Raw genomic sequence first — 12,523 nt, forward strand, 5'->3', positions numbered from 1 at the left:
TCTCTCTCTCTCTGTCTCTCTCTCTCTCTGTGTCTCTCTGTCTCTCTGTCTCTCTCTCTCTGTCTCTCTCTCTCTCTGTCTCTCTGTCTCTCTCTGTCTCTCTCTCTCTCTGTCTCTCTGTCTCTCTCTCTCTCCCTCTCCCTCTCCATTCATCATTTATTTACTTATATTGCATGTCTTATCTTACCCTAGTAGTTTGCAAGATCCAAAGGAGAAAACTGAGACTCTGTCTTACTCATCTTTGCATAAAGATCCTAACACCTTTCACCTAAATGATTGATGCATGCTTGTTGTAGTATTGATTTGGAATATTGACTCATTCATTTGATAAATTAATTAAGACTTTGAGAGTGCTATAAATTTAGTTTTGAAAGGTGCTATATGAACTAAAGATATTCTTATTTCAAAATTCTTAAGAATTATGAGCAGAATTAAATATTTTGTGTATTATTTAAATTGTCTTGGAAAATGGAGCAAATGGATTTTAGAAATACTACAAAGGAAAGACATCTAACTGTAGGGTAAAAGAAAGATTAGTCTGCTTAGTTCTGGTAGAGGCCTAGCAAGTGGGTAATCTTTTCCTTTTATTTTTCATTTATTTTAAAACATTGAGATATAATAATCATTAACATTCTCCGAAGGCCAATTTATCTCTATAAACACAGAGAGCTTCTAAGCACTAAAAAAAAGTAATAAAAATTGCTTACAGAGAAGGGTACATTGATTTCATGTTCATTCTTATCATTATCTGTCTTTGTCATATTTGAATGAACATTTTAAGTGCAACACAGTGAAAGCTTTTGTGTCTCCAAATTAAATTAAATTAAAGAGTCTTGCCCATCATGGTAGATTCTACCACCCACTTGGAATTTAACCTACCAATAGGGAAATATTTGGTGAAATTCAATTCTTTTTGAAATGATAAACTAAACTTTAGCCCGTGGAGATTTGAGGTTCTTTGAACACTTGATGTGTCCAGAATTTTTCTTCTCATATAGTGAATAGCTTTCATGTGATTATAATTAAATGTGTTAAACACAACTTAATCATTCACATATGGATATTGCTTCACTAAAGAGCAGATGAATTAAGAATAAATATAATATTATTTTGAACAATATGTAGAGATAATTTAACCAACACAGCATGGATGACTCTTAACGTTTATAGTAAATCTTTTTAAGTGCATGTTTTTAGGTCATGTGCAGAATGTACATTTAATCATAGAGCCACCACTGGGATGGGGGATGTGGAATTTTCCCAAGGGTGCCATACTACACTGAAAACATTTTCAGTACTTAAGAATTTTAGAGAAAATTATCATAGCACCTATATAGTAAGGATTATTTTTTAAAAAATAGGAAACTCCCAGATGGCACTTCCTCTTTTTGGAAGTAACACTCTAGGTAAGCTCTTCAGACCTTGCTCCCTAGCAACAGACTCATGGTTTCTTGGGGTCTTCTACCAAAGGCCTACAAATCATCATTCATAACTTTCCTTAATCATATTTTTCTATGAAAAAAAATTAATGCAAATCTAGGCCACTCCTCTGTCTCTGGACAAGATTTTGATCATGTCAATATAGATTTAGGTCTAGAAAAAACTGTCATTTTTTAACCTAAGAAGACTGAGGCCCTAGGTAAGAGAAATGCCCAAAGTCACAGAAATAGTGTCATAAATGGGATTCAATGGGGCAGAGCCAAGATGGCAGAGTAGAAGCATGACCTCCCCTCGGCTCCAGCTTCCACCTTCCCCAATCCATGTAAAAAGGGGACTCTAAACAAACTTTGGAGCTGCAGAACCTACAAAATGACATAGAGAAGCTAACCTCCCACTGAGAAGAGCCTGGCAAGCTGGTAGCAAGCAGACAGCACAGCACGTTGGGTGCCGAGCCCAGCCTCACACTGAGGCTTTAGCCATAGGGAGGGCCTGATCAGCTGCTGGCCAGAGGGACTCCAGATCAGCAGAAGCTGTGGCTGTTTCCAGATTTATCAACACACAGATGAAAAGGATAAAGTGAGAGGTCAGTGCAGTCTAGACTTTGGGACCAGTAAGTGGAAGTGCGTGGCTTTTACCCCCGGGGGTGAGAAGCTGCTGAGATTCTGGCACAGCAGCACCACATGTAGTCTTCAGCTCCTGGCCTGCAGAGTGTAGGGGGACCAAGCACCAGTCTGAGGGGTAATCGCTCTTGTTTAACCTGCTTGGATCTGGATTGCAGTCTAGGGTGGAGATCCTGGGGTGTGTCCAGCTTGCCAGAGTGTGTGAAGACCTAAGAGAGGGCACCCATCTAATACCTCCAGCAGCTGAGAAAACCCCAGCATTTGGGATGAAAGCTGCCCTGTATGGTGGCAGAGCCTTATTGTGACAAAAAGGCCAAAAGTCAAGTAATTGAGTGGCAAAATGAGCATACAAAGGAAACAAAGCAGAAAGAAGATTCCAACATTACACTCCTATTTTGGGGACAAAAAAAGAGCAAAGCATGGAACAAGGGAAAAACAGTGAAGTCAGAACTCCTGCACCAAAAGCTTCAAAGGAAAATACAAGCTGGTTACAGGCCATAGAGGACCTTAAGAAGCAGATAAGAGAAGTGAAGGAAAAATTGGGAAGAGAAATGAAATCAATGCAAGAAAATTATGAAATGAAAGTCAACAGCCTGACTGAGGAAAATAATACCTTAAAAAACAGACTGACTCAAATGGCAAAGGAGGCTCAAAAAGGCAATGAGGGAAGAATGCCTTAAAAAGCCGAATTTGCCAGATGGAAAAAGAATCTCAAAAGCTCAATGAGGAGAATCATTGCTTTAGAATTAGATTGGAGCAAATGGAAGCTAATGACTTTATGAGAAATCAAGATGCTGTTAAACAGTTCCAAACAAATGAAAGAATAGAAGGCAATGTGAAATATCTCATGGGAAAAACCACTGACCTGGAAAATAGATCCAGGAGAGATAATTTAAAAATTATTGGACTACCTGAAATCCATGACCAAAGTAAGAACCTAGAAATCATCCTCCAGGAAGTTCTCAAAGAAAACTGCCCTGATGTTTTAGTACCAGAGGGAAAAATTGAGGTTGAAAGAATCTACCAATCACCTCCTGAAAAACGATCCCTAAAAGAAAACTCCTAGGAATATTATAGCCAGGTTCCAGAATCCCCAGATTAAGGAGAGAATATTACAAGAAGCCAGGAAGAAACAATTTGAATATTGTAGAAACACAATCAGGATAACTGAGGATCTGGCAGCTTCTACACTGAGGGATCGAAGGGCTTGGAATATGATATTGCGGAGGGCAAAGGAGCTGGGATTAAAACCAAGAGTCACCTACCCAGGAAAACTGAGTATCATGTTTCAGGGGAAAATATGGTCATTCAGTGGAATAGAGGACTTTCAAGCATTCTTGCTGAAAAAACCAGAATTTAATAGAAAATTTGACAGTCAGATACAAGAAGGAAGAGAAGCATGAGAAGGGAAGAGAAATCATAAGGAACTTATCAAAGTTGAACTATTAACATTCCTACATGGGAAAACAATAATTGTAACTTATGAAACTTTTCTCAGTAGTTGAAGGGAATAGAAATATATATATATATATATATATATATATATATACATATATATATATATATATATATATGAGGGTATATGGGCATATGAATACATATGTGAATGTGTGTGTATATATGTTTACTGGTATACATAGATAGAGGGCACAGGACCGATTTAACAGGAAGGTATGATACTTAAAAGGTGAAATTAAGAGGTGAGAGGAATATAATGAGAGGAGATGGGGAGAGACAGATTGGGGTAAACTATATCATGCAGAAGAGGCAAGGGAAAATGATTAAAATGGAGGGGAAGAATAGGAACGCAAAAGGGAATGGGTCAACCTTATTCCCATTGAATTTGGCTTGAGGAGGGAGTGAACTACACACTACATAGAGTATCTCACACTCCAGTGGAGTAGGGGGGGAAGGGGATGAGAGCAGTTATAATGGAAGGCAGGGCAGGCTTGGGGGGAGGCAAGTTGGAAGCACCCACTTTTGAAAGGGATGGATCAAAGTAGAGAATAGAACAAGTGGGAGGTGGGATAGAAGGGAGGGAAATATAGTCAGTCTTTTACAATATATGTACTATGTTATTGTTTTGTATTAGCCACACATGTACAAGCTATACTGAACTTCTTATCTTCCCAGTAAGGGTGGGTGACAAGGAAGGAAGGGAATGAATCTGGAATTGAAAGTTTTAAAATCAAATATTCATATATATAATATGTGTGTATGTATATGCTATTATTAATACTATTTTACATGTAATTGGGAAATAAGATATACAGGCACTAAGGCATAGAGATGCACTGGAAAAGTTGAAATGGGTATGGGAAAAATATGGGAGAGAGCAGATTGGAGGAGGGGATATCCTGTGTGACTGCTATTTTGGGGTGGTGGGTAGGGGGAAAATGGTGAGAAAATTTGTAACTCAAAATCTGGTGGAAATGAATGATGTAAATCAGAAGCTAATAAAGCATTAAAAATGGAATTCAAATTCATGTACCCTAATATTCTTTCTACCACATCATAAATTATCTCAGGAATAAACACTTATTAAGTGCCTGCTATGTGTCAGCCACTATGCAAAAGACTGTATCTTCCCTCAAGGAGTTTACAATGTAATGGGGGAGACAACAAACAAGTAAATATGTCTGAATGTCTGATGCACAAGAAAAATAGGAAGTAAATGAGAACATCAAGGCACTAGAATTAAGAAGGGTTAGGAAAGATTTTCTGCAGAAGATGGGATTTAAAGGAAGTTAATGAAGCCAGTAGGTAGAGATGAGGAAGGCGAGAATTCCAGGTTTGGGAAATAATCAGAGGAAATGCCCCAAGATGAGATATGGTTGTCTTGCTTATGGGACAATAAAGTTACTGTCACTGGATTAAAGAGTATGTGGTGATGAATAAGATGTAAAAAGACTAAAATTCTAGGTGATTATAAGGGCTATTTCCCCCAAATTGAAAGATATTCCATAAATTGTCTTGAACTATATTACAATATCACAACCTCTTATTGAAGATACTTAAAGTTGGAAAGTGACCTTAAGACCCATCTGGCACACAACCCTATTGAATACATGAATCTAATCTACAACCTTTCTGAAAAGTGGTCATTAAGGGTCAGTTATAAAACTTTCAGTTTCTGGTCTACACAGGAAATGAGGATTAGTCAGAGTCAAATCCACATCAATAGCAGGATATCTCGGAGAAGTGAGAACTACAGAAGACCTGGAGAAGGTAATTAAGTTGGCAAAGTTGCTTTCCTTCTTTTTCAGTCCTTGAGATTTGTCTTGGAATTGCAGACTTTGAACCCGTTCACTCTGTGCTTAATCTTGCTTTATTAATTTTGATTTCCCCTTATCACTATATGAACTCTAGCCCTCCCAAAAATTTTAAATTAATATTTCTTCTTGATTTTCTTCAACTCTTAAGCTCTTAGATTCTACCTGATCCTTTTTCTAATATCAATTCTTACTAATCAGCACCTAGATCAATTAGAGGGAACCAAGGTACAGAAATTTAGAGTCATTTTCCTGGAGGCACAAAGCTAAATGATTGTCTAAGGTGGGAGTTGAAGGTCTAAGGTAGACCTTAATAGTTCCAAGTTCACCTCCCTTCTACTTTGCTATACTTCTCCCAGTCTGAAAGCTATTTTCTTAGCATTGAGGTGAAACCAACTAATCCCAAGTGCTAAAATGTCCCTGTCATTTCCTGAGTGACCCAACATTAATGAATTTGGATCTTCCATTCCCATGGTGAAATAACATTAGAAAGTGATCAAAATCTTCTCAAAATACAGAGTACCTTACTACATAGTATAGGCTTGCTGAACTTAAACCTTCATTCTGAAAAAGGAAAAAAAGCTTCTAGCATACATCCTTTGTGGTCAAGTGTAATGGGAATGGGAATTGAAAGATCTCCCTTTCTCTTAATAGGCTGAATGTATTCACATGGAATCTGTGGTGGGAGGAGCTTGATGAACTGGTAGAGCAGGAAGGGTAAGCAAAGCTGGGAGGAATCAGCTGGGCATCAGAGCAGTTAGAATGGAGGGAGAAGAAAGGACATGGGCAAACAGACAGCTAAGCTTGTTAGTGTTCGTGGGAAGGTTTTAGGATAATGTTGCTTCCTGTGGGGATAAAGGGTATTAACTTCTTTGTTGCTATGATGGATTTGGCTTTCTGGTATTGCAATTTGGCTTTCTGGTGTTGGGATTCAGCTTTCTGGTGTTTAAATAAATATTTTGCTTCTGTCTTCTATATAGAGATTCTGTTATATTTTGTAATCCAGAACTATCCCAGTGTATTCATAGTCACTGTCAGTGCTGTGAATATTGTGTTGGAACTACATCAAGTAAATATAATGCTGATCTTTGGAGGAAACTCAATTTCTAATGTTGATGTTTAAGCTCATCCATCTTCTCTGAAACATATAGCTTATTGGCACCCAGGGGGTTAATAATTGTGTGTGTGTGTGAGTGTGTGTGTGTGTGTGTGTGTGATATATATATATATATATATATATATATATATATATATATATATATATAGAGAGAGAGAGAGAGAGAGAGAGAGAGAGAGAGAGAGAGAGAGAGATTGACCCCTTTTTATTCTGGTAAAGTCTATGAAGCTCTTCTAAGAATAATTATTTTTAACACATAAAATAATATATACAAAATTATAAAAGGAAACTAAATATATTGATATAGTTATCAAAATATAAAATATTTATGCACTTCAGTTTAAGAAACCAAAGACCAATGAAGTTTATGTCCTGCTCAACCATTATTTTATTTTTTACTGAAATTGAGAGACAGATCAATGATGCTCCAAAACTAGTCTGAAGAGAATTCATCAACCTGTCAGTAAACTTCCCTCCCCTTATAGAGAATACTAGGCCTGACATTTCTGCTACAACCTCACCAGAGCTTTACCTAATGAGTCAATTAGACGTGGCAGGAACTAGACCTTACATCAAGTCTCAGTTTGTCATTCTTGTACCTCCTCTGCAGCATAAACTGAGGAAAGTTTTCTCTTAGATGGTCTGCAGCATCCCCATTCCTTTATAAATGTCCAGTCTAAGGAGTGATCTTATTAATGGGGAAAAAATTATTAGTACTTAACAATATGCCAAGAATTGGACTGTTTGGGGGATACAAAAGGGAAAAATTTCAAGATGTTCACGCTCTTATTGGGGAAAACAAAATTTTTTAAAAAGAACAGCTGGAAGGCAGATGAAAAGGCCCAGCAGTTAGATGCAGGGCAAAGCCCAGAGGGCATTAAATTACTTATATATTTATGATGACAATGCTTGGAGATGGCAGAGTCCAGAGCCAGAATATATTGCAAAGTATAGAGGAACATCAGTGCAGGGCAGATAGCAAGTCTTGAAGATCCTTTTTAGCATATGAAATATAATTATTATCTTCCATCCCATTAAAATTCTGTGATTATTCAAGAAATCCAGGAAATTGAAAGACAACGGAGAAGTGGTGGCCCAATGGTTGGCAGCAGTTCCTGTCACTTGGTAGTTTAGATATGTTCTGGGATGCCTCAAAGCTAGAGAAGATGAAGAAAGCTGAAAGGAATGAGTTAAAATAACCTAGATCTTACAGTTTTCCAACAATCTTCCGACATGAAGCCTTTTTGGATTTTCAATACCCTGAATGAAATTACACGTAGATCTTCTCTTTGTGAAATGTATGCAAATATGGAAGATTGATCAAGAACACTCAATGGTATTTTTCTGGTCAGTCTTTTTCCCTCTAATACCTTGACATCTTCAATTTTTTTTTTTATATTTTCCCTCCCCCCCCCTCCCCAGATGGCTACAATAAAGTTTAGATATGTTTCTCTATAGCTATAGATATATGCATACACATATACATTTATAGACATATACTTTCCCAAACATATTCTACTCCTGATCTTTGTTTTTAGATCTTTGAGGATATCTCTTTTTTTTTCTATTCCTCCTGTCTCCTCTACTTTACTTCTACCCACTACCCTGCCCTCCTATTACTTGCCTACCACACTCCAAGGATCCCTCCCCTGTCCTCCCATTCCCATAAATCTAAACACTCTTCTATATACCCCCCTTTTACCTATTCCCTCACCTCCTCTAAAGATACCTCCCTTGTCCTCTCCCCCTTTGCTATGCCCTTACCATTTTATCTCTTCTGAATTTAGAAGACTTTTGTATTCTTCTTCCCTAGGAAAGTAGGTTACCAGAAATACCAGTTCTCTTCCCCCATCTAATTCTTCTGTATAGATTCTTCTTGCACCTCACTTGTATAAAATAATTACTGTTTTTAGCTATTCCTAAATGGTTTTACTTTATGAGTTAATATCATAGTCAGATTTACCCCAGTCTTTCTTCTGAGTTACCCAATTATTCATAAGAATCTTAAACATACATTTTACTTATATAAATGGTAAATGGTCAGTACTTATGAATCCCTTATAATCAGTCTTTGGTATATACCTTATATTTCTCTTGGTTCTTGTATGTTGAATCTTCTATTATGTTCAGGATTTTGTTAATGAAGTCTTCAAAGTCAGAGAGTTGATCAAATATCGATTTTTTTTTCATTCAGGATAATACTTAACTTTGCAAGGTATATTTTTAGCTGGAGACATAGTTCTTTTGCTCTTTGATTTATTGAGTTCCAACACCTGCAGTTCTTTAAGGTCTCTGCTACTAGGTCTTGTGTGATATTAATTTTTCCCCATCATATCTAAATTGTTTTAATCTTGATGTTTTAATACTTTATACTTGAGCTGGGTGTTTCAGAATGTAACTATGATATTCCTCATAGGATCTCTTTTAAGTGCTAATTGGTGGGTTTTTTCTATTTCTACTCCCAGTCCCTCACCCTCTATTCCCACAATAGCTTTCTATGGTTGGATTCTTTCTCCTTTGCCTGTGCATTTTTTTCTGGTAATAGAATAACTTTTGTAATCACCTCCAGCCATATGGAATTGAAAATGGTACCTCATGACCCAGATCCTCAGTTCTCCTCTCTAGCCTGGAACCAAAGTCAACCTCCCAACCTCTTGTAAGTGCCCACAGCCAGGAATTTTCTGTTTCATTGCTTCTGCAGCCATTAGGTATGTGATTCTTCCTTCTCACCCCTGCCACTCTTTGCAGCAGATGTGGATCTGGTGTTCCTTATCAGCAGAGATTCCTTCAGTCTTCTGAGGCTCAAATGCCCAAATCTCCTCACAATCCTAGGGGTAAAAGTTGGTGACTGGCTTCTCAAATCAGCTAACCCTGAGATTGTTGCTTGTTGTTAAAATGGAACCTAGCCTGGAAGTTTTTACACTTCACAGGGACCAAAATGCATCCTGGGATTTTCTTCTGTTCTTCTCAAATTGTCCCAAGAGTACCTTGGTTGTGCCCTTATTCTTACTTATCTCCACCCACTCTTTGTTCACCCTAAGGAGATATTTTAACTCTTTTGTGGGAGAAAATCTTGAGAGCTTGAAAATTTCTGATCTACTCTGCAATCTTCTATCAGAATAGTCGAGAAGTCCCTTATTTCATTAAATGACTATCTCCTTGCCTGAAAGATTATGCTCAGTTTTTCCGGGTAGTTAAACCTTGGTTGAAGTCCTAGTTCTATTGCCTCACAAAATATCAAATTCCAATCCCTCTGATCTTTTAATGTACAAGCTGCTAGGCCCTGTATAATCCTGACTTTAGTTCCACAATATTTGAATTGCTTCTTTTTGGCTGCCTGCAATGTTTTCTCCTTAATCTTGTAAGTCTATTATTTGGCTACTATATTTCTTGGAGTTTTCAATTTGGGATCTCTTTCAAGAGGAGCCTGGTGAATTCTTTCAGTAACTATTTTACCTTCTCATTCTAGGACTTCAGGATAGTTTTCTTTGACAATCTCTGAGAGGATGTTGTCTGGGCTGCTTTTTTCATCATGGCTTTCCAGTAGTTCAATAATTCTTAAGTTATCTCTCCTGGATCAGTTCTCCAGGTCAGTTGTTTTTTTTCCAGTGAGATATTTTACCCTTTCTTCCAATTTTCCAATCTTCATGTTTTCTTTCATTGACTCTTGGTGCATCATAGAGTCCTGAGCTTCAATTTGACTGATTCCAATTTTTAGTGAATTATTTTCTTTGATTAGGATTCTTTTTGGTTTTTTGGGGGCCATGGGGGTTAAGGGACTTGCCCAAGGTCACATGGTTACTTTTTGTGTTAAGTGTCTGAGGCCGGATTTGAACTCAGGTCCTCCTGACTCCAGGGCCAATACTCTACTCACTGCACCACCTAGCCGCCCAGACTTTGGTTAGTTCTTAAAGGTCATTTTTTAGGGAGGTATTTTTCTCCAATTAGTTCACAAAGTTTTATTTTTTAGGATTTATTTTCTTCAATGACTTTTTTCCAATTTTGTCACTGTAGTTTTAAATTTATCTTCTGCTTCTCAAATTTGGCTTTAGACAAGTTCTTATTTCCATCTGTGGTCTAAGGTGAGAACACAGAGTCCATGGTATCTCCTGAAAGTGATTCTTCTCTTTCAGAATACTAGGATTCTATTGTCTTTGGGCTTGCCTTTGCAAGTTGCTTCCAGCCCATTGTAATTGCCTATTTCCTGTCCTTTAAAGTGTGTTTCTGCTCCTGGGGTAAAGAGGGTTGACCCAAGCTTCTCAGACTGGGAGCTAGGTACATGATTGTTGGCTTTGTGAGGCCAAGGCTAGTGCTCTCAGTGTTTCCTCTGACTTACCCTGAGGCTCACAGAGTATTCTGTGGGGGAGGGGTGGTCTGGCTGCTTCAGATTTCTGCCTCTATGCCCCTGGGCTACAACTCAGGTAGGCTCAGCAGGTGGTGACCGTGATGGTGTCTGCAGAGACCACGGATAGTGCTGTGGTCCACCTGGGCTTCCTTTGTTAGGGCTTGCTGGCTCTAACCCCTAGGCTTTGGGAGCTCTTGCTGGTCAAGTGAGGTGGGGCTTGTTGGAAGCCCTCCCTCCCTTCTCTTCAGACTCCTTACTGACTCAGTTACACCCTCTCTCAGTGGCTCCTAAGTCTGAGGTTATTTCCACTCTTTTAGTATTTTACTCTGGGTGGGACATTTATCTCAGGGTTTTCTAGGTAAGGGAGAGGGAATTGGAGCAGCTAGAGTTTACTTTTTCCATCTTAGCCTCTGGAAAATCAGGTAGGTGGTTTTCTTTTTTTTTTAATTTCCAGGCTGTGGGCTGATAGCTCCAGGAGAAGGTGCTGTCTCTACTGTGGGCTCTGTGCTTTCTTTGACCCAGCTCCTAAGGATTCTTCTGTCCAGTGGTGAGACACTTGTGAAACGGCTGTGAATCGTGCTTGTGGTGGGTAAGTCTGGTGACTCGGGCTCCTTCTCACTCCACTGTAGTCCACTATCTAGTCCAGGATGGTGCAGCCCCCATGTGCTCCATGCTCCCCATGCCCCACCCAAGAGGACACTTTCCTGGGCTCAATTCTGCCATGCTCCATCTCCCAGTGGATTATGTCACTCCAAAATCTGTTCAGATTCACTTCTTAAAGTTTAGTGATGGGATTCATGGAGGAGCTTAGAAAAGCTACTGTTTCCATTCCGCCATCTTGGTTCCACCACCCCCTACTCTGCCATCTTCCAAGAATCCTCTGACATCTTTGAATTTTGGAGCAAGACTTGAGACAGAGAGACAGAGAAAGACAGAGACATGCATACGGGGAAATAATTTGTGGCATAAAAGTACTATGCAGTTGATTTGTAAAATACAAAATGTGAGGCATCTATAAAGATATAGTAATATCTGAATGACAGAATGATGGAATGATATAAAAGCAAGAAAACAATTCTTTTAGTGAGACCAGTGATGTAAGCAATAACACCAAAATGAAGAAATTATCATAAATATATTAGTCAATAATGATAAATCATTAATTTTCTTTCAGAAGATTGGTGGGAGACTATGAGTGAAGAATAGTACATATACCATTAGATAGTAGACAGTGTGTTTATTGATACCTTTATTTTTCCCTTTTTATCTTAAATGGAGTGGCAGGAAAGAGTTGTAAGGGAAATATGATTGTGGCAAAAAAATGTCACCAATTAAACTTTTAAAAAAATGGTTTCTGATCCAAGGTAGGGAATTTATTATGTGACAGATACTGTGCTGAGTTCTGGATATAAGAATGTCTAAAATATGTTCATTTGCATTGATGGCCAGATAAGAATATATTCACTTTTGGGAGCATAATATTTAGAGTACTTCATCCCCTTATTAGCACCTAATCATTAACAAGCATAGGTAAATAGCAGCAGAACCAAGTTGGCAGCACGGAAGAAGGAAAAATCCCTGTGCTCCCTCCCATACCATTTAAAATACCTATAAAAATCACTTTAAACAAATTTTAGGGCTACAGAACCCACAAAGTGAAAAAGAGAAACAAATCTCCAACCAAAGATAGCCTCATAGGCGGAGAGGAAGGGATCATCACAGCACACTG

This window comes from Petaurus breviceps, unplaced genomic scaffold, assembly GCF_028583685.1.
Source record: "Petaurus breviceps papuanus isolate PSGF00001 unplaced genomic scaffold, PetGlider_PUasm1.0 156, whole genome shotgun sequence".
NCBI classification, from domain to species: domain Eukaryota; kingdom Metazoa; phylum Chordata; class Mammalia; order Diprotodontia; family Petauridae; genus Petaurus; species Petaurus breviceps.